The sequence below is a fragment of the Macrosteles quadrilineatus genome, unplaced genomic scaffold, assembly GCF_028750875.1.
Source record: "Macrosteles quadrilineatus isolate MER2022 unplaced genomic scaffold, UCM_ALF_1.0 Scaffold_5__1_contigs__length_97177068, whole genome shotgun sequence".
NCBI classification, from domain to species: Eukaryota; Metazoa; Arthropoda; class Insecta; order Hemiptera; family Cicadellidae; genus Macrosteles; species Macrosteles quadrilineatus.
The window spans coordinates 89,341,386-89,362,770 of NW_026542598.1; the positions used below are offsets into that span (position 1 = coordinate 89,341,386).

General features: G+C 31.4%; 1 protein-coding gene and 1 long non-coding RNA gene across 2 annotated transcripts in view; one reads left to right on the forward strand and one right to left on the reverse strand.

Moving 5' to 3' along the window:
- Positions 1 to 21,385, reverse strand: part of LOC128995214 (protein furry) — a 335,121-nt gene that overhangs the window by 145,458 nt on the left and 168,278 nt on the right. The window lies entirely within an intron of this gene.
- Positions 1 to 21,385, forward strand: part of LOC128995216 (uncharacterized) — a 92,872-nt gene that overhangs the window by 36,677 nt on the left and 34,810 nt on the right. The window contains exon 2 of the long non-coding RNA XR_008490962.1: positions 6,607 to 6,640. This is a non-coding gene — a long non-coding RNA (uncharacterized LOC128995216). The remainder of the gene's footprint in view (positions 1 to 6,606; positions 6,641 to 21,385) is intronic.

The following is a 21,385-nucleotide window of genomic DNA, read 5'->3' on the forward strand; positions in this document are numbered from 1 at the left end:
ACAAAATATCATTTATTAACGTTTAAAAGGGCCAAAGTGGATGGAAGTTATGGGAAAATTATTCATATTTTAGACAAAATTATTTATGACACATTTTTTAACCATAATTGACGAGTATCAGCTAATTAAAATGCCCTAATAATTGGTTGAGTTTACTTATATAATTGGTAAAGCATATATTTTTATTTGCAAATAAGACACCTTTATTTATTATTAAAAACTATTATTTGAAAGATGGCTAAATAACCAGAAAAGAGTAGTGAAATTAAAACGCCACCTGTATACTCTGAATTTTATTTACTATAATTGTTTTCATCCCATCCAAACCTTAAAATTTTAAATCTAATAAAGATATGATCAATACAATATTTCACACTGTTATGTTTAACAGATTGCTTGATATGCACAAGAAGACCTACAGCCTACAGTGGCTGGACGAAGGATTAGTTTAGGCCTAAGATTAATTCAAAGTTTCCGCAAGCTCGGAGATTTGTGGAGCAATTCTTCTTGTCGCCGCAAATTCACTTCCAAGTCACTCCAGTCCACAAGTTGAGTCACCACTGTGTTTCAATTAGTGACTCGCTGTTGAGTTTGCTTTGAGGTTATTTTGATTTTAATCACCACAGCTTTACAGAACGTGAGTAATACTATCAAGGAATAAACTGATTCCCAATACATTTTAAATCCTTATTGATCAACTGAAATCATTGTACGACACGTTTCTGTTCGGTTTGAGCGCGTTAATTGTACTTTTTTGAAACGCCGTACTTAGTTATGTTGTTTGTTAATTAAGCTGGGGCAAAAATGAATACACATACTCCTCACAGATTTTCCTTAGTTTTGTGGGAAATGTTAAGATTTACGCACCATTTCGTGACATCTTATTAGAAATGCCTTAAAGGCCTACAACAGTATTAGTCAAATATGTTTAGTTTTTTTGTGTCATAATTATTTTATATAATCAAGTATAGCGCGCAATATAAAAAATTAGGCCTACAACGAAATTATGCACCAACATGAAAAACACAACAAGAAAGCTTGATGCTGGACACTGGTGAAAAGCCTCATTTAGTATACAAATTAATAATTATTAATTGTATTAATACTTATATAAATTAAATAACCTTTATATGCTAGCGTTACTCTGATAAATCAGTTGATCAGAAAGACATTGTCAACTAACCAAGTTTTAAGCAACTAATAGTCTTATTTACAAATTGTCAACCTTAACAGAAAAAAAAAAGAAAAAACTAGACCAATAAACACATAAAAAGCAAAAACATTTCTTTGAAAATCTCTATAACTTAATTTGAAGTAACAGAATAAAAGATCAAATGATAAAATCAGATTCCTTATAAGGCAAAATTGTTATGTTTAAACCTCACTCGTATAAAGAAATAATGTCTATAAATTTAACTTCTACAGTATTATTGATTACCAAGCCTGTATGTTAGTTTAAAAAAAACATTTTGGAAAGAGAACACTTAAATTGAAATGTACTGCTTCAACATAACACACTATTGGCAACGATTCACCACTAAACGCATTGCATTTAAATTGTTAAACATCTTCTGGAAGTATTCCAAAAACAGCACTAGAACAAATAGCTTTTGTACTTTCATCTATTAAAAGGCAGTCGATAATTTATCTTCGAGACAATGTAATACTAAATGTCATTTTGTATTTCGAAGAAATTATAAGATTTTTAAACTGCTACTGTGTTACATTACATTACATGTCATTCATTCAATTTACATCACACATTTTTATATATGTGTGTCCGTTAGCACGATAACTCGAGCAAAAATGATCCAATTTTGATGAAATTTGGTATAAAACTTTAAACCTACATTTAATTGAACGAGTTCGCAAAATAGTATGATTGGAATATGGGAACATGGGTTTATGGGGTAAAAAAGGGTTTTCTTATTGTTTACCCTAAAAACACAAAATTTCACAATTTCTTTCCACACAATTTTGTAGAGCTTAAAAAACTAATTATTCAGTATACTGAAGCGTTATTGTGCGCCTAATGGTTATGGAGGAAATTCAAAAAAATAATAAATTAAAAATTCCCATGTTATTCTTTTGAATAATAAAGTCTGCTGTTGTAGTTTGCTTGTTTATGAACATATTTTGATAGAATTAGGAAAATACATTAATTTAATACTAAACTATTAACATTTTACAACAAAAAACACTTTTTGACCCTACCTGATGCAGCAAACCTAAGTACTCGTTAAACTAATTCTATTTAAATAGGGAATAAATGTGATCATTTTAAGGAGGCATTTTAGTGTAAATCCAATCAGGCAAATGGAAATTCGCTTAGTCTGCAGGTTTGCTGCGGCGGGGTATATATTTTTCATAATCTGTAGTCTAAATGTAATTAAATGTTGAATATCAAAGAATATAACGCCAATCTGGGGATCATATTGAATCGGAGCTCGGCTGTCTCCAAGTAATCATCAGATATATGACTAGTAATCCATCATTGCCAATATTGACATTGCTCTGCGTTTCCATAATTGGATGAAGCCCAATAATTTGGTTGAATTTAATATTCTGTCCCAGACAATACTATTTCGGGAGGATATGTGATTTCTTTGGGTTAAATTTACAACAATTTACATCGAAGTAAAAAATTAGTAAATAAGTCTTGCGTGAACTATTTATTACTTTAATGAAAATCGAAAATTTAAACAAACTGTTCTTCCAACAAAAAAATCTGCTGGGACTATCAATAGCTCTTAATTTTTTAACTCGTTAATTTGTTATAATATCTACTGTCTTCATTTTCAGTTTTTATTTATTTTGTATTATGGTTATTACCTTTTTTATAGACTTTCTGGTATAAATGCATAGCACGCTTTGAAAATTATATTATCAAACAAATTAAAAATGTATTACATAAATTCAAAATTGATAATTAACAAATACATAATAATAAATACAAAAAAAATAATGTTATAATTTTTAAAATGTTAATTAACACGTTTACGATTTTTTAAATGCATGTTTAAATACATGCGGGTATTCCGTAAAGCAAAAATATTTGAAAAATTAATCATGGCATATAGATTGAAAAAAGTTAAAATATTTTTTTTTCAGTTGGTTAGCTCATACAACTAAATAACGATTCAAAAATTAATCATTTAATTAATTAAAGAAGACTATTAATCAATAAGGTCTTAATTAATTAATTAAGACGAATGGTGTTCACCACTTAATTCACAACCAACAAAGCCCAAAATTAGCAACGAAAAATACTCAAAGTGCGTTTTCATGTTGTATTTCGCTCAGAATTTAAAACACAAATAACGCCGACTGCGCTAACCGAAATAAAACACAATGTTTAATGTCTTCGCGTAATGTAGAACGAGTGTAGAAGTGGGTTAGTTGAAATGAATGGGACGGCGAGACGAGAAATACGACGGCTTGCTTGACCTTGCAACCGTCTGACGAAGAGCGCTTGATGTAAGGGAGGTGATGTAGGCTATGCGTTTTTGACGCGAAGTGACTATTCGGACGTCAAAATTACGTCACAACCCATTCCCGGTCCAATACCAGTTCCAGTATTGCAAAATAATGTTAAGTGAAAAATTATTTTTTTCTAGTAGAAATTTTGAATTAGTCACTCACATTAAATTTCGGTGAAGATGGAGTTCAATTTAATTTTTTGCTATTTTGAGGCGTTAAACTAATTTATTTAACAAACAGGTGAGAATATTCAGTTAAGGATTTAACGTTCTACAACAGTAACAGTCGATGGAGCCCGAAAGCCAATTCTGTTAACAAAAGGAATTTTTGAAATGTTACCGAAATTTTGGTTAGGTTACGTTAGTTAAGAACAGTTTCATTTCAGAATTCTCCTATCTAACGGAATTTTTAAATGTTACAGTAAGTTTGGTTAGGTTAGTTGAGAACAGTTTCATTTCATAATTAATATAGGTAAGGGCAGAAAAATCTATGTTGATTCCGTCCATTTCGGCTAATGAGGTCTATTAGAGGTACCATCGTTCCCAATACTAGGTTTTCTTTGTGTCCAACTCGTTCTCGATTAGTTATAAAAGTAACTGGATTAGGAGCGTATGTGACGTCATCTGGAACTGACGTGCGCAGTAGCGGCGCACGTCTGACGTGGGAATAGCCACTGCCTTTTTAACGTTATTCGACTACTAGCGTGTAGATGGAAAGTTGTCATAATAATTATCAATTGAGACGGGGACGCTACCGAGTTGCGCATTATTACTATGAATTATTATTATTAATCTAAGTTAACTAAGTTACGCATTATTATTAAGGATGAGTGTAGAATGAAGAGATACCTTGTGTAGCGTTCTTACTGTAAGACAGCTGTTTCATTAGTCACGACCATTTATTAAAAGCCCAATGGTAATATTTTATGTTATTTATGTTAGTATAGCTAGAAACCGAAAACATTTTTTCAGTAACCAGTTTAAAAAACGGAATTTACTCACTTGGTACTATAAGGGACAATTTGTACCCGAGGAAATTAAGTTTTCTGGGAGAATTGTTAATCCGTTTGAATATGCTTCTGTAGTAAAACTTCTTTATGTAATTCAAACTAGCTGTTACCCACGGGCTTCACCCCGTTTAACCTCATAAGTATTGATAAAACTATTGATTGGTTAAGTTAAGCTGAAATAAACAAAACAGAATACGGTAATCACACCTGATTTTAAAAAGGTAATAGATTGAAAAAAAAAACATACAAATAAGTACAGCTGAGGTATTTTTAACACTAGGTATATGGAAAGTTCCCTTTAGAATGGAATTAAGACCTTACAGGGTAATTGATGAAATAATGGATAGTTTTGCACAAGGTTTCTCGTCATGACGAACATTTTTAGTACAATGGTTTATGGGGTTGTGACTTGTAGTTTTCCCAAAAGTTCATGGGATTTATTTATGGATAATCACATTGCAGTTTAAATACACATAACGCTATATGTGCGTGAAGAGGTTTCAGTATTTGTCTAGGACGGGAATGCAGTAAACAAGTTTAAATGACGTTTGGGTATTTGTAGACGGGACGGTATGCTTGTAATGCTAGAAACCCAAGACTATATTGGTCTAGTGATAAATGGAAGTTGTTGCAGACCTTAAGTATGTCCCTCAGTTGGTAATTGGGGATAATTTAAGATGAAAAAATAACTTTGGAATTTAATCATCGTCCCTGATAGAGAACAATATTTAAAACTAAAAAAACATGAAAATTTGAATAAAATATTTTCAGTGATGTAAAAAAAACATGCGGAATATACACGTTAAAAGTAGGTTTTGATCTGTGCATACTCCCGTATGCTAACCCAAGACTTTATTCGTCTATTAACAAATGAACATACAATAAATCTCTCTAGCATTTTACTCTGTCCACAGACTTGTTTAGGTAGGAGGACTGTTTAAGAGGTTAGGACTTTTAGCGTGTAAAATAATTTCAATCTTGTAAAGTACACAATATTTTATAATATCATACAGTTCTAATATAATCTAAAAATAAACTTCGCCTTTATGATTGATTCAAGTATTTTTTGTCATCTTCTCTACAAAGCAAAACAAATTTCCACATTTTAATGTGACGAACGAATGTAATAAGGTCATAAAGTCGAGGGGAGTTCTCGAGCGGGCCACATTTTTTAAGAACTTAGAGAAGCGTAAAAGTTACAAGAATAATAACTAACAGTTGAACACCGCTTAGGCCGCCTCCCTGTATCTTACCAGGCTTTGGCTAAACTGTGACGTCATTACTTATCTTTTGTTAACGAACATTTTCAACACATTAATCTGTTTAAAATTACATTATGTTAAATAATACAAATTTACATTAAAAAGCTTGAAAACTGTATTCTTCAACAAATCTTTAAATTAAACGAGTATGCATTTATTATCTCACATATATTTATGTTATGAGTTTATAATTTATTTTAAAAACAATTTTAAATGTTGGGGGAAGTTGGTTTCGGTTTGAAATATATTGTTTTGTGAAAGTAAGTAAATTTTACATAGTATGACAACATAATTTAAGTTGATTGAGCAGTTACATGGTGATAAATACTCATTACTACTTTATATACTTGTAATAACTTAACTTGTAAATTAAAGCGTAAAATTCCCTTACTTTATTACCATAAACTCCTCTTATTGTGATTTGTTTACATGGTAGACAAGATTGGTACTTAATTATTTTACATGAATACATTTTTAATTTCAGAAAGTTAATATTGAATAGTTAATATTTATGTTATGGTTTAGCATATTTATGACGCGGTACTAGCTTTGCCATAAATGTTTAAAATCTACTTCATTCATTTAAAACTTAATATTTTAGGAAACTCTTTTGTTTAGGATAATAAATATGTATGCTTCCAATAAGAGGTGTCAAAACCAATTTTACTTAACACAATGGGATTTTAACTACATCCTGTCATCAAATGTTAAAAAAATTATGCATTGCATTAGATTATAATAAATATGCATCGAACAATGTACTGAACTTGCTATGTATTTGGATCGATCTAATTTGATGGGTTTAATCTTAGGATTATAGTGGATTATGTTTTAAAACAATGATTTCTTTTCCAGATACATGATGCCAGGCTAACTATTCCCCGATATAGTAAGTGTTTCATTTTAATTTTTAAGTGAAAAAATATGAAACATCTATGTTTTATGTTTAAATAACTTATATCCTACATTGCAAATTCGTTAACAACTGAATTGGATTATTTCAAAAGGTTAAATGAGTGAAATAACGAAAGCACGGTTTGAATGAAACTCCTAAAGAGCACAAAAAACAAATTTTACAAAAGTTAAAATGATGATATATTTTAATATTACCTTGTAAAAAGATGTCCTAATAATGGTTGGTGTCCTAAATATCATCAACATCCTTAACACTAATAATTTAAACATCATTTAATAATCTAAAAAACTTAAGGAACTGAACGTGAAGTAAATGACACCTAAAATACTTGCTATTGTTATTACTCCCAGTGTGTTAGATTATTTTGGTTTTCTTTCTTCAAACTCCAAACACGCAGGAGTATTAGAAGGCTGGAACATATTATTCCGAGAAACAACGTGTCCTAAGGATATTTCCGAGAAACATTTTGGCAGAAACGTGATTTTGTGTCGACCGATATATTTACAACCTTACTGTTTGTCCTTTCTGTGCAAATCTCACTACTCGAGCTGCTGGAAAACATGTGATGAACATTGTATGGTTATTTATTTTCTTTTACTATTACACTGACAGTATCAGATGGTCTTTTAGGGGATCGGTTTCTCTAAATTTTAAGATAAAAACAATCCTGACAAAGGTAATAGCAAAATGTATCGCAGATTGAAGGAGGATTTCACTGTTATATGACACGAAAACATGTGTTGTAGCATTCATGTGTCTGAAAGGTTATTTTCTCAATCAGCAAATGAAAATTTCCCTCTATAAATTTCCATAAGTGTTGAATATTTAACTATTGCACGGCAAATTTGATTCACCGAAATTATGTTAACGTTTGTCATCAAGTTTTGAATATTGTACGTATTTGTTTAAACAACCACAATGATAACTAGTACCTACTAAATTCTGAAAAATTTCACTAACAGCAACTTCTTTGTGATCAATACTTAAGGGGAGCGAGCTGGTAGAACGTGGGACTTTGGTTCCTGAGGTCACAGGTTCAAATCCCGACAATTAACAATGGATTTTATCTAAGTGATAATGCTGAAACCCATAAGTCTAGCCTGAAGTAATGTGAAAAACAATCACGGGATCGTCTGCAAAAACAGCTACAAAAAACAGCTGTTCTCCATCGAGCAGAACGCCAATTATGGATAGTAGACAGCAAGTGAACAAACTTAAAAGTTAGCGGAAAAAGCAGTAACACCATTTACCGGCCTGAGGCCATAACTCACGCAGAAGACAGGGGTTCGCAAGAACTGATGATTTATACCCAGAGATACATGTACTGCTACTTTCGTTCATTTGGCTAATTCGACCCTGAGGAATTATTAAACTGGAGTTTTTAGTTACTGTAATGTTTGTCAAAACTAATGTTGCTACTGTAGTTCAAACTATTGCGTTTGAAAAACTGCTAGTTATACTATGTTTTAGTTATACTAAAATTAAAATTTTAAAATTTCTCACGGTTTCCGACGCTGTTTTCGAAAGCTATACACATACATTAAGATAGGTATAGTAGATGACCACTCACTATGTATATCAGCTATTAACCCACTAGTTAACTAAATCCGCTATAAATATGCAAAGATTTCAATGTAGGCCTCTACCCGAGTTATTGATAGATTATAGTGCTCGCCCAGTAACCGAAAGGTCACAGATTGAAACTTAAGAATTAAAATTAATTTTGGATGATTCAGTACTGGATTCAAGTCCCAGGGGCTCGCTCATGTAGCTAAGCTTTCCACAACTGGTTTAAAACAACACACACACACAAACATATCCCTCTCCCTTTAACACATCCTTCACTCATGTTTGGATTTAAAACATTCAGTGGCCCTAACTGAATAGCCAATTGGTAATAATTAAATTTGGTATTCGTAGGTAAAATGTCAAATAATATTGGTCCACGTTCGAAAAAATCACAATTATTAAAATATTAATCGAAGTAGCATTTTAAAATTTTAGATAATTGTTTAAGTAGAACTTTATGGAAGACAGCCACGAAATATCACTTGTTAAATTTTCGTTCAGTGTGTAAACTTCCAACCCTATTTTTACTTCCCACAGCTGTAGGCCTCAGTTGTATTTTCCAAATCTTTAAGGCCAACTTGTAATGAAATTTTGGTGTTCTAACAACATCACACCAAAATTATTTCTACACTTTGTTAACAACAGTTTTAATAATGGTCTGGACGATTTAAACACAAACAAAATAAAACCTGCAAGTAAAGCGATCATCCAATTTCAAACAGACGTTGTTGATCAAATATCAACTGCCGCTGCAGGTAAGCTGTTAGTGACAAATGTCATTGAACATGTGTGGGCAACATTTTACACGAGACATACGTCAAATCCAAAAGAATTTCTTTTGATTAGCGAAATATCAAATGCACAAGGGACTAATGTGACGAGACAAAACTACTAACAGTTATTATTTATATATTATACTGAGTGCTATTTAGAAACTACAATGGATACTGGCTATCACCGGTAAAAAATAGTGCTGTCACATATTTTTTACCCTTTTCTAGCAAACGCATTAGTATTTGTTTTTCTATTAAAAAGTTAAAGCAAATAACGTAAAATTTAAGTGTGTTTGAATCATAATTGGTAGATTTTACGAAATTAACGACGATAAAGTATGTAAAGATGAATATTCTTGGTCTGAGCTTAAAACACTATATATATTTACAAAACATCTATGAGTAAATGAGGCAGTTCTTAAATTTTAAATATAAAGTACTATACAGAATGTCCCGGAACTCTCTACCAATACTTTAGGACATTGTTACTGGGTAAGAAATATATATAAAAATATCATATTTAAATTGTCCGGAAGTCCTTCGTTACTCGAACAGCTGCCTTTTGTTTTATTATTATTATTATTTTCTTAAAAAATGGTTAAACATATGAACTTGAAACTATGCTGAAACATTTAGGAAAACTAGACAAAGCTACCAAAAAAATATGACAATTCTCCAAATTCATAAAACAAAATGGCGGTCATAAAATACAATGTTTGTAAAATTAAAGTAATTTAAGAAACAAAATTAAAAATTGCCGTCATTATGTTTTATGAATTTGGAAAATTGTTATAATATCTTTGCAGCTCTGTCTAGTTGTCATAAATGTTTCTGCAAAGTTTCAATTTCGTACATTTCACCATCTTTTAGAAAAAAAAATTAACGAGTAAAAATAACAAAAAAGCGGATTTGTGAGTAACTAAGGACTTCCGGAAAATTTAAATATGATATTTAGATATGTTTCTCAGCCAGGAACAATGTCCTAAAATATTAGTTGAGAGTTTCAGAACACCCTGTATACTTATGAAAAAAAACATCAGTAAGAACATACCAAATTACTAACCGATCAAATATTTGAAACGTCTACTTTAAAGTGCTGGGCAAAAAACATTCTTTAATACTGATTACTATTTTACTACATTGTGAACCCCGTTTTACAGAATACATTTTCACGATTCTAGACTAAATAAGTAAAGTTTATAAGATTTTATGTTTAACGAAAAATAAATAATGTATTGAAACAAAACACGTTTAACACCACTCATCAATTATTGACCTGATTACATAGACAAATCATTAATCTAATTTATCGAGAACAACTCAATAGACTTGAGAAAATCAGAGACCCTTGGAGTATGAATGCTTGATTGTTAGTTAAACAGTCCCTAGTAGATATAGATGTTGGCCCAGACCTCCTAGCTCGGAACTGTTCAATATGCATCGAGATTGAAGTACAAGTGTTCTGTCGAGACTAGAGATTTGTTCTTTTATTAATGAGGATAAATAGTTCATTGTTCTAAAACATTAAGCCACTGTGGATTTTTTAGATAATTCGAAAAGGACAGTTTGACTACTTTTGGCCTTTTACTTGAATAATAAATTATCCTCAATACGGAGAGTCAATTGTTTTTCCCGTTTAGTAGTCAACATGTTAGTATTGAGATGTACAACCTTGGTATGGTATCTTTATTCTCAAAATTGAAATAACTGTTAATGTATTTTATTAAACAATAAAACTCTTAATTGATAATACCTTTTTACAATAACCAGTATGAAATGGAGGACAAACGATGTTCTTCTTACTTTCTCATTAACGTTCATGATAAACTATTAATATGTTGATAGCTATCGAAATTATAACCACATGTCAAACCTTTTCCATAAAAACTTTTAAAAACACAACTTAGGGGATATAAAAAGCACGACTAACTTTTACAACTGTTCACAATAGGAAGTGGAAGGCAGCCCCAACATCTGCTCCACTTTTTACTACTTCCTTATCGTCGCGGTTGGGTGAGATCACACGAGATCTCCTAAAAAGTAGTACTCAATCTTTCTAATTCCAGACTTATCTTTGCAAAAACATTTATTTTTTATTACTGTATGAAATATTTAGTATTTACAAGCACACTTAAAAGTCAAAAAGATTGTTTTAACTTTGAATAGCATAACGTGAAATTTTAAGTAGACTTTCGTTCCGTATTCCAAAATACACATTGTTGACAAAAAACGTAAAACATAAATTCAGAATGAAGCACTAAGACTTAAAAAGAAATGTCGCTGATACTGAAGAACTGAACAAGATACACTGGAGAAAGAAATTTTTTAAGCGCGTTTCCCCCAAAAAATAATACAAGTAAACAGCCTTGTAATATTTGCAGTAAAAAATACGTAGAGACTTTCACGCAATGCAAGTATATAGTAACTGATTCCTACTTACATAACCAAAAGAGAATGTCCAAACATGCGTTTCTTACCTGAAACAGAAAAATATGTTAGCAATTACATTTTAGTTAAAGAAATATAAAGTTTCACCCTTGAAATACGGTAATTTTCATGTTAAAGAAAATTGATTTCTGTTTCACTATGATAAGATAGAGATGGCACATAGACGTATTTTGACCATAAGATTAATTATTGAAGACGAGTAAGATTTTGTAGCGTTAAAAATATATATATATATATTTAGTCAAAACAAATCAAACATTTGTCAATCTAATAAGCAAAGCAAGTTGGGTTCAGCTTGAAACCATTGAAAAGCTACAGACCTTTCTAAGGACCGACCCGACGAATTTCAGACTTGGCGAGACTACTCATATATTTTAACATATATTGTTAAGAATTCTTTTTATATACTAAAATTATTTATTTTTCACGAAACCCCGTTTTAAAGCACGATATGTTGTGCCACCCCACGGTACTAGTGCATGAAACAGGTTGAAAAGCCTGATGTTAATTACATTGAGTGGGCGCTGTGTGCAAATCAAGGAAACTAGCAAATTTTCACCTTACTATACTCATCACTATCGAAATACATACAACATGTTTCATACAAAACACAAGCAACACACTGTATGATATTTTACAACCAATATTCGTCTGAAGACAGATGTTTTATAACAAAATCGGAAACGTATATAAGTAAATCCGTCCAATATCTTATGTAGCGATGTGGCACTCGAAGCACGAAGCAACACAAGACAACACAGATGTGGATATTCTGGATATATCCACACGGATACAGCGGTCTCAATATTGGATTGTTACAACCAACCCAGCTGAGATGTCTAAATATATGTGTTTATGCATAACAGGTTTGCTAGTTTATTTTCATTATGGTAATTTTCGTTTACTTTAGGTCAATCTAAACCCCATACAGGTGTGAATAGGACAGAAAGGTAAAATGGCATAACAATCAAACAAAGACAGTAGTCATGGACTATTTAATATGACAGGAGAATTTTCAATTTTATTTTAATTGAAAAGTAAATTGACTAAAAAATAACGAACAAAAGTCAGTGCAACAATACTTAGACGCAATAATCAGTTTTTCACATGCCCCACCGTTAAGAAACTTTAACTTAAAGTGATAATGTAAAGAAATTACCATTTGATTTTATTAAAGTTACAAACAACAAATACGAGCAAACAGAACTCGTAGGACCCAATATACTCGTAAATATTATTCAAATTTATCAATAAAAATGTTTTAGCTAGAGATTCAAGAGTAGACGAAACAGTAATTGCTTGTTGAAACAGTACCTATTTGTTTTTTTGAACTGCACAGAAAGGACATTAGGCCTACTTAAGTTTTATACAAATGTTAAAAAACTTATATCAATGCCAATACATCACACAGTCAGAATTTAATTATTGCGTTTCCCTGTTAAGTTTATGGGGCAACTTACTACAAACTCGATTAGTAAAAAGAAATTGACAACAATACATTAAGATTCCAACTATAACAAACCCGGTCACCATTATGATGATTCTTTCTAACCACAGGTAAGTCAGTAAACTCGCCTTAATACAATACACTGCAATACAATACAATATATTACATCACAATACAACCAACTCAGCTCGGAACGCCGCCAACTTCAACTCTCCAACAGTAAACCGTGTGGAAGGACAGAGTTAACAGTCCATTGATAACTTTCACTAATTTCCCTACGGTTCCAAACATGCAAACTAAATACACGTTTATTGATTCCACTTTCCATTTCCAATTTAGATGGGTTCGTTACGAGTTCCTTGATTGGTAAAGAAAGAAAGTTAATGATTCAAAATTTAATAAAAATGTAGGTTTATGTATTTAAATAACTAAATACTATTTATGAACAACACCAGATAAAATAAATAAGGTAACGGTTGAATTCAATTCGTAGAGACAATTATTTTCTAAATAAGGTAAAACACGAACATACTTTCCAGTCATTGACGTGGTACAAAATCAATTTGCATGCATTTATACGTTAAACATGATGTAAAATATTCTAGAACTTTTGTTCTTGTAAAATCAAATTTAAAAAATAACAAATTGCAGGTTTGTAAAATTACGTCCAAGTGTTTAAACTCAGCTTCATACATGTATACTTTAACCTGAACTTGATGTTGGTTGATAAGCCCACTTTGGCTGTAATTAAAGCATTTAAAAGTCCTAATTAGTCTTGAAAACGCTGGAGTAAGATTCAATTTCAAATATAAATACTAAATTGTCTAGTAGTATAACCTCGTAAGGGAAATAAACGAAAATACACATCTCTAATAAATCCTTTCTTACAAAAAAGTGATAAATGTATCTATTAAAAGTGTAATGTTATAAGCTGGATACTAATTAAATTTTCTGATGTAAATGCTACCTTGCTGGAGAAAACTGAAAATATAAATCTCTAATAATTGCTCCCTTCCGACGAGATGAAATTGAACTCCGCGGTTCAGGAAATGATCCTTTCCGCTGCACAACAATTATAAATAAGTTATTAAAGCGTCCCTCGCAGATACAACGAGTTATTATTACTACGGGATTCGTAATAGGATTAGAATTTGATCAATAGTTGTGCAAAATCGTCGGATTAATTATTCAAGACTTTAGTTTACCTTTAAATACTGGCAATGCTTCAAAACTATTTAGAAAAGACATATTTTCAATTATGAGTTTGCCTTTGATTAATTAAAAACATTACTGTCACTATAATTGCTCATGAGAAGTCATAAAACTGCACAAACCCTAGTCACAATTGTAATCTTACCTAACCTGCTTTAATTTCGCCATCTGAAAAATCTGCTAAATTCTTTTAAATATATATGCCAATACAAAATTTAATTAAAGGTTTGACCTAAAACATTTGATTTTTGGATTCAATCCTCTAACATATCAAATTAACTCTAGCATCCATCTGTAGCTTTTGAAAGTTCATTTTGAGAACGTTCAGAATTAGCTTACATTTTCCAAACTTTGGAGGGCTTATTCAATAGGCACAGTGCCAACGCATCGTAAACATTGTTAAATTGCAGGCAATAATCTTTACGAAAGACAAACCCCATCCCTTCGGATGATATTATTTAGTGATAAAAACGATAATAAATCATCATTTTAATACTGAGTAACAGAGACGAGAAATTATAATAATGATGGTGGGTTAAATGGCAAAACGCATATATGTTACCTTACTCAATAAAATAAAGAACACAAAGACGAACCGTGCTATATGTATACTCATACTTACTATTGTGTTACTAAAAGCCCTGCCAATAATATTTCGTCACGTAAGTGAACTAATCAAACAGCTGATATATTCAAGCATAATTTTTATGGTGAGGGAATCATTCATTCATCGTTGATTAGTATAAAATATAAATGAAAGTTTTTAGTTCAGGTATAACACTACTGGGTTAAGGGTGGGAGGAAAATGTTGCCAACTTACAGAGTGAAGACCTTCAATTTACTTAAATCAACACTCAAAAGCAACTAAAACACTTAAAGTTTAGACCTCTGCTTTAAAACGTACTATTTTATTAATACGTTTTGTATGTGAAGATATGCCAAAACATCAACTACCCTTCAATCAATGTGAATATTCATTTATAACAAACAAAACTTTCACTAAACCAGAGAAATGTTTATTTATGTTCCGGATTTGCAACTTTACTTGTGTTAAAATATTTGCTCTGAAAAGCTTTCAAATTGGAAGGTTCCTGAAACTGGTTTTGAAAGCGTATTTAAATAGTTTAAAGTATCCTTTACGTTTTTAAATTCTAATATTCTTGAACACATGAGTTGAATAAAACATATTGTAATGGCTGTCGACTGTCACAGTACGTATACCTTTTGATTTTAATTGTTACATTTATTACAAGATTATTATTACGTATTGGTATTGCACATGGTTTAGTAAATCAGCACTTATGCGGAGCCATACGAAGTAGTAGTTTTCGTTCCTAGTCCCTAAAGTAGGCTTTTTGGGACGATATCGTGTTGGAAATTCGATTAAGTCACAAAAAAACATTTTAGGTCGAGTTACTAACATATATTATAGCAGAAAATACAAATTATAGCCAAAACCGTTCGATTAAAGATGAACGTTTACTTTACCAAACAAATCGAACGAGTACAAAGTTTGTTTATATATTGTTGAAGCATTTTAGAGGACCAGAACAGCTGATTTGTTTTTGAAATAAGCATTGACATAACCATATGATCCGAGTCCGTAAAAATTTACGGACTAGTCCGCATAAAGCTATCTTTAGGGACTCAAAACACTATGTAAGACAGCTGTTTTTGAGACAGTGTAATGAAAAAAGGCTTTTAAGTGAGTTTATGAGAGCTTAATGCGCTAATTAGGAGCTATATTCAGTGTGATGGAACATATTAGCTTTAGCAAAGTACAAACTTGTAACATAGCAATGTTAACCAATAAATATCCATTTAATCCACTAAACACAATGAAATCGTCCTATTTTAATTTGACGTGACTATTCATTACACTTCAGTGTAATAAATCATTCAAGTACTCGTAAACGATTCGCTAAACAGATTCTAATGGTGATAAATTACGAGGACTGCACAGAACACCAAGTGTCTGTATGGAATGAACAACAAATAGCTGTGTTTTGGCAACACGCGCCGATATATAACACGGGCGAGTCGCCAACTAAACCGGACCCGCACAGTAATTGTCGCTGAATACTGTGTGTCCACGTGAAACGACCGTAAGACGCATTATGTCTATTGTACATAACACTACAATAGCTCCACTACTAGCGTGAAAGATTCAATTACTGTACCTTGGCAAAGAAACTAAATACTGTATGGATTCGACCAGGTAATTTTTTCAGTGAACTCTAATTGATACAGGTACAAAAGCTTTTAACAGTTCTCACACTTTGGTCTAATAAACTAATACAAGCAGCTTCATAGCCAGCCACTAGAGGTAGGGAAGGTCGTTAAGAGCATTTTAGTACAGTTTAACTTTTCTGCCCTATACATAGTAATTTTAAGAAAGTATTATTTTGGCGTTTGATTTTTGGGTGGGAATATCCGTTTTGGGACCCCCTGAGCCTGAAAAGGTGGTTTTCCAAGTAATTTATGTGAGTGTGTGTGCGTGTGTAAGGGCATGTGTACAGAAATACAGACTACACCTGTTGTCCAAATTTGAGTAAATTTGGTATGTGGGTACTAATTTATGATATCTCAAGCATTTTTTTTCATTTTCCCTTTCATATACGAGGACATTTCCTTAAATTTGGTATAGTTACATTTGTAAAACCAGCTCTAACCAAAACATAGACCAGTAATTGTGAGTTAATTTTTTTAGTTGTATCAGTGTAAACATTTTAAATGGCCGTCGGTTTGGAACCAAACGTGATAAAAATATTTCTCCCATAACAGGTGTTTGCGAATTAAACTACGCACTGAATTTCAATTAATAACAAAAAGCCTTTATCAAATTAAAAGTATATTGGTGAAAACATTGCACCCGTAGAGTGATTTTTTTGTTTTCGAAATTTTGAAAGTAACATTTTTAGTTTGCCTTTGGTCCATGAAAAGCCTTAGGTCACTAGAGAGTTCAGGGTCACCCTTTACTTACTAAATGTGCCTTTAATCGTTAAAGACTATCATGAATCGAATCGTCCGCCCATGTAGTATCTGAACCAACTCTGAACAGCTGATGTTGACGTAAAGAAGCCATTAACTCTGTTAGATTTACGGTACATGCACACCGCTATCCAAACACAAGAGAGAAATATCTACAAATAGCCTTGTAAAAGAGTTGTATCGGATATGAAAATATTGTTTCATGCAATAACTTTAGAATATTGTGTTTGAATATTCTGTACAAAGATTTCAATTCAAAAGTATATACAATTTTGCTGACGAATTACAATTTTAAGTACTTTAACAAAAACTTGCTGCATTTCGTCTAACTATCGTACAGGTATGGATAAAATTTACTTTTAATTATTATAATATCGTACAATTTCACTACAGCTTAAGTAAATTAAAGTTCGGAAATCGTTTGATGGGTTAAAAGGTAAACAAATTACATTTTACAACTGCCGTAGTGTTCACATACTTTAAATGGACATAAGCCTAAAAATTTTGAAAAATATATGCTTTAAGAAATCATTATAAAGCTCTTTAATAATCGGTATCTCCACATACAAATTCAAGTCAGCAGTTTTTATTTTGGTATAAATAAACATAAACAATGCAATTACAAAACGTATGCTGATTCGCTTTACAGTATTTTTTTTTACAAAATATTGGATATACAGTACTAGGTTATGTATAATACAAGCTGCTATACCCGTGCTTTGCAACGGGAAGAAAATGTGACCTAGAGATCTATTAAAGTGGTGCTGATGTGCATTTTAAAATACAGCAACTCTTTGATTTAGTTTGAAAATAAAACTGATTTAAAAAGCGTAAACCTACTTATTTTCAAACCCCTACTTTTGATGTTAAATAGATCCCTAAGAATATGACAGCATACCTTAGTGTAGTAATAGCATCAACTATTGCTTCATATTGATGCTTCATGAATTACGTGTTTTACCATTTTCTTCAATTTTAGTCAAGCTTCTTCACATGTAGTTAACTATATAAATTAAAAAATGAAACTTCGAGCAATACTTTACATAACATATACAACCTCCTACATAAAGCAAAACAAACATTTTATTCGAGTAAATAAACAAACACCAGTTCATTTACTGCTGGACCAGCTGTTTCATTAACAAAATTAAATTAAATCATTTAAACATTGAAAGCATGCCAGGCGTAGCCCTTTGGAAATCAGCCTGTGGGGCAGATCCCTTAGGAAATTCGTCCATATAAATACTTTTCGGCATATCTACACACTCTAAGCTTCATTTTGATGTGCCATATGCCTATATTTTTATTTGGTAAATTACCTTAACCGTTTACATAAAATTTGATTGTATCACTTTAATATTATAATAGATTTCCAAAGAATAGACCACGTGACACAAGGTTGGGGTGGAACCAGCAGTTATCAGTTATGATAACACCGAATTTATATGACGTCACAGATTTATGTCAACCTGCAACATATTTATGTACAATCCACCCAAAGTTATGTAAATCCCTATCACACTTTAACAAAGGATAAAATGAAATATGCTAAGACAAAGGAAATAAAATAGGAAGACACAAATTATTTTGAGTCTTGAAAAATTACACGGTCCTGAATCCTTCTAAAAACCATACTTGGGAATTTAAATAACAAAAACCTTTAAAAAATCAACATTACTATTTTATAAAAGAAAAGTTGGTTTATAAAATATTTTCAAGTTACCTTTGTTTAAAATTATAGTAAGAGAAGAAACCGTCGAGTTATGTTTAGAAGTGCAAATAAAGACAATACAAAACAGAGCGAAGGTATCCAACATAAGAATTCTTGAGAATCCCACAAACGCAACTTGGGCCTTAAGAACCCCTCTTAAACAATCTGCTTTTGATCTCTGCGAAAGAGGATTTTATACCCTTCTTTGACTTCACTTTATTGCCTTGGACGTTGCAATAGAGTAAATTTTGAAATATACTGGACTTCATTTTAAGTTATTGACTGAGTTGAAATCATTTTGTCACCTAATCGTTCTAGTTTAAAAATTAATTTATGAATGATCCTATATGTGTACCTTTGATTTAAACTATACCACTGATTTAAACAATGTTCATCCCAAAAGGGTAACAAAAATTAGCTTCCAGAGTTCAATAATGATACAAAAGGTTATTTTCGTGATTGGTAAATTACATTTAACGTAAAAAGGTTTACATTTTATAGGTTTTAAATGATACAAGTATTATAATAACCACGCTAAAAGTTCAAATTAGTTGAGTTACCAACTCGATGATTACAATCAATTGATTCAACTCACATACACATAGTGAAAAACTTCAAAATGTTAAACGAAAAAGTTAACAAATAAAAAGTTGTGTACTTTTATGAAATTTTATACTTGATGCAAAAATGTTACAACATTACGTTATAAAGCTATATTTTGAACAAGAAGTTCACTCATTGTTTTTTTAGTAGCATGATATAAAAAAAATGGTCATAAGTCAGTTAACTGCTTTCATACAAAGGAAGGTTTCATATTGAAATTATTCAATTTCAATGTTTTTGCAGAACTAAACAATTAGTATGTATTAATTAGATGTTTTATAATGTAATGGCTAACTGTAAATACCATACAAAATACATTTAGTGCCAAAAGCTTTTAAAGAGGGATTCTAAAGGCATTGAGGAAGCGTTGGCCAGTGATCGCTCAACCCCAATCGACGGCCAATATCTTCATTTCTTCATCCCCAACTTCTGTGTTGGTAGAATATTGCTTACGGCGGAGGTCTTTAAGATAAATGTTTAACTGAAGTTCTTTGTATAAAGGTTCCGTTTCTTTATTTATGGCTATTGTTTGAAATAATTCTTTTCAACACTTGGAACACATTTTTTACTACATTTTCATAATTTCATGAGTAATTTAAGAAACCTTAGATTTTTCTCAACGATGGGATCACTGCCTCATCATGTTTTTATGCAAAATCCACTGGGCACTGGAAGTAAAAATTGGTAACCATATTTTTGTAAGTTTTTTTTTTAGAATTTAGACTTAACATTATTCGTTTTGACTGTTGGTTGGAATATATTATTGATAAAATAAAATGATTACCTTATCCAACCACAGTTGTTGGTATGACGACTAGTTTCGTTCCTTAGGACTTCATCAGGTCATTTTGTATGCAACCACATCAACAATGTATTACATCAACATTGTCAATAGATCATTTAAAATACTGCCACAATCACAATAAATTTAAACTTGTCACTATTTCAAATATTCAAAATGAAAAAACATATATAACTGAACTGTATTGCTTAAAACCCTTAGAACTGTACAGGCTGGCCACTGTCTTATCACTGCACTAACTAAATAAAACTGACTGAATCATGATGTTTCTTCTTCTCTCCAGTGCCACCTGTATTTCAGTTTGTTTTGTTCTTCTTATTTTATACTCCTTTGATTTGTAACTCGTCAATACATGTATCAAATATAATATTTAACTGGGATAAAGTTGGATCATTAAAATGTGACATGGGTCGAGTTTTTTTTTTTTTTTTTTTTTTTTTTTTGCTTTGTAGATGGTGAATGTTTCAGAAATATCTTACCAATTTTCACTTTCATTACCTTAGGTAATTGTGTTAGGTTTTGCATAAAAACATGATTAGACAGTGATCCCATCGTTGAGAAAAATCTAATGTTGCTTAAATTACTGATGAAACGATGGAAATGTGGATTCCAGTGAAATGGAAAAGTTTCAAATTTTTTAATTTGAAAACTCAAACAATTTTTTATTTGAAATTCCGAAGTTATTTTTATGGAGAATATTGTAAAATGTTGTAGTTTCCTTATTTATGGATATATTTTGATCAAAACTGGTAAATTTATTGATTTTATACTAAGCAATAATTATTTTACTTAAAAACACACTTAATAAGTTTCCTTGCAGCAGCAAACCTAGGTACTCGTTAAACCTAGCGTTATTTAAATAGGTACATATAAAAACAATTCGGGGAAATGGAGATTCACTTAAACGGCAAGTTTGCTGCGGCGGGGGTATTTTGTTTTAGACTCATGAGTAAGTCACCTTACTCGTTTAGGCAAACGAGATACGTGGCTGCTCGTAGCTCACTGCTTGTAAACGGAAATTTGTCTACAGCTCGCATGTAAACGCCGAATAAATTACTCGTCCTGCTGTGATATATTGCGACGCGTTTTCCATCTTAGGCTTCACACGTGTAATTGGCTTCTACACAAAACCTGTATACATTTACACATGTATAAGTAATCA